We start from the raw sequence: 2,500 nt of genomic DNA on the forward strand, positions 1-2,500 counted from the left end.
GAGAAAGAAGAAGAAGAAGAAGAAGAAGAAGAAGAAGAAGGAGAGTGAGAGAGAGAGACTAAGAAAGAAGAAGGGAAAGAAGAAAGAAAGAAAGAGAGAGAGAGAGAGAGAGAGAGAGAGAGAGAGAGAGAGAGAGAGAGAGAGAGAGAGAGAGAGAGAGAGAGAGAGAGAGAGAGAGAGAGAGAAGAGAGAGAACCAGGCGTAATGCGAATAAAATGTGTGGAAAGCGAGACACAAAAGAACAAGTTCCGGGAGAAGATACCCCCCTCTGCCCCCCACCCCCCTCCCCATGTGCCCCCCCCCCTCCTTGCTCTCTTAAGATGCGATTCCCAGCTGTATGAAGGAGGAGGAGGAGGAGGAGGAAGAGGAGGAAGGGGGAGGGGGGAGGAGGAGGAGGAAAGGGAGGGGGAGGGGTGAGGAGGAGAAAGGGGAGGAGGAGGAAAGGGAGGGGGGAGGGGGGAGGAGGAGGAAGGGGGAGGGGGGAGAAGGAAGGGGAGGAGGAGGAGGAGGAGGAAGAGGAAAGAGAGGAGGAAGAGGAAGAACCAGAAAAAAAATACGAGACAGGAACAGGAACCGGAATAAAACTAAAAAGAAACAGAAAAAAAACAAAAGAATTGCAAAAAACAACAACAACAGTGCAGTGCAATAAAAAAAATTATCCTTTCTCTTTTATTCTCCTTCTCTATCCCCTCTTCCGTTGATCTGAGAAAGGCCACGCCGACACCGGACGCATCGCGGTTGTCACTTGTCGGTTTGGTCACGTGACTTCTGAGATAAGTCTTGGCGGGAGAGAGCATGAGTATAATGAATTTTAATTAATTTACTCATTATCGTTGGTTTTATTTTCATTTTCTTTGGCATTTGAGAAAGAAGAAATTATTAAAAAATCTTTGCTTTTAAACATTGCGTGTTTTATATATCCGTGTTAGGGTTTTCTTTAGGCTATATATATATATCTTTAAATCTTTCTTTATCGCCCATGAAAAGAAAGCCACCGGACAAGAAAGGGGGGGAGGGGGGAGAGGGGGGAATCCGGGTATAGGAATTTCACTTTCTCGCCACTCCTCCCTCCCCCCCCCTTCCCCCTCCTTTCGCTCGGGGTGAACCTCCCCGGTCTACATTCCCTTCCTTCGTCTGTCCATAAATCTCGAATTACAAACTATTTCAAAGAGAAAATAGTCCTAATGGATGCAGTAATCATTAATACAACCAAAATAATAAACAAAGGAGGAATGGATAAGAGGAGAAACAAGGAATAAGAGAAAGAGAGGAACTGGTGAAGCGAAACGAGGCTCGGCCGAAGGGAGTGACACAGCTGTAGCGCGTGACGTCATGCTTACGTCACAGCGACCGCATACTAAAAAAAAAAAAACGAAAAAAAAGAAAAAAAACGATACTCGAGTTGGCGGTCTCGTTGAGGGCAGACCCATTATGGTGCCACTATGACCTCCAAAAGCACTCGTTGAACTTGATGGATTTTTTTAAGGGGGATTTATGAATATATTGTGTGTTATTGGTATATTTTCAGCGTGCTCTTGACTCGAAATCTCTGTCTGTCTCTGTACTTTGGCGATGGTTCTGTAAATGATGACTATCGCATGCACAATAGTTCTTTCTCTCCCTTCCACCTTTCTACCTGAAACGCGTTGACGAAAAAGAGTAAAAACACACACACACAAAGCAACAATGAAAACAATAGGTGGACCAGTGACCGTAAAGCAAACACACACACACACACACTTACACACTCGAACTGACGTCAAGGAACACTTGTTGGACTGCATAATGGATAACATTAATTAGTCTGAAAGAGAGAGACAAATTAACTGACCGCTTGAAATAGCCCTAAGGGACTCCCACGTGATCTGCTAGTCAGTTATTTCGGAATATTAATTGTAAGGAGAATTGGTGTGAACTATTGGGAAAAAATCAGACCTCTTTCAGACTGTTATATCCATACACATGGTCATATACACATACATAGCACCCATGAACACACTACTAGACCACACAGGACGTTCCCCAAACACTTCCAAACGACCACAGACACTTCCCAAACACACACACATGTAAACAGACACTTCCAGTCACACACACACACACACATGTAAACAGATACTTCCAGTCACACACACACACACACACACACCCTCAAAACGTGGGGAAAATTTGTCCATGTGTTTACCGTTTGCCGTGCGCGATGGAGTCCGCAATGGCTGAGTTCAGAGAGCCCAAGACATTCTTTGTGGCCTTGAGGGACTCCCTTCTGATGTCGGTGGCAATCATGGTGCTGCTGAAGTCACCGGTTCCGAGCTAGACACTTGGCTGGGGTTCTGGAGGGACTGCCTCTGTGACCCGACGTGGCGCGAGGTCGGCGAGGTCGGACCGGACGAACTCGGAGGAGGAGCCCGAAGTACAAAAAGAAGTATACAGGGAGGCGATCGATGCTGAGCTTGTGGGAGGCAAAGGTACCGGGTTCCCAAGTGTTTTTTTTCCTCTT

At 46.2% G+C, this 2,500-nt stretch overlaps 1 protein-coding gene across 1 annotated transcript in view; it reads right to left on the reverse strand.

The window, feature by feature from the left end:
• The window catches only part of LOC113816132 (uncharacterized), a 428,261-nt gene that overhangs the window by 12,310 nt on the left and 413,451 nt on the right, over window positions 1-2,500 (reverse strand). The window lies entirely within an intron of this gene.

The sequence above is a fragment of the Penaeus vannamei genome, chromosome 12 (genome assembly GCF_042767895.1).
Source record: "Penaeus vannamei isolate JL-2024 chromosome 12, ASM4276789v1, whole genome shotgun sequence".
NCBI classification, from domain to species: Eukaryota; Metazoa; Arthropoda; class Malacostraca; order Decapoda; family Penaeidae; genus Penaeus; species Penaeus vannamei.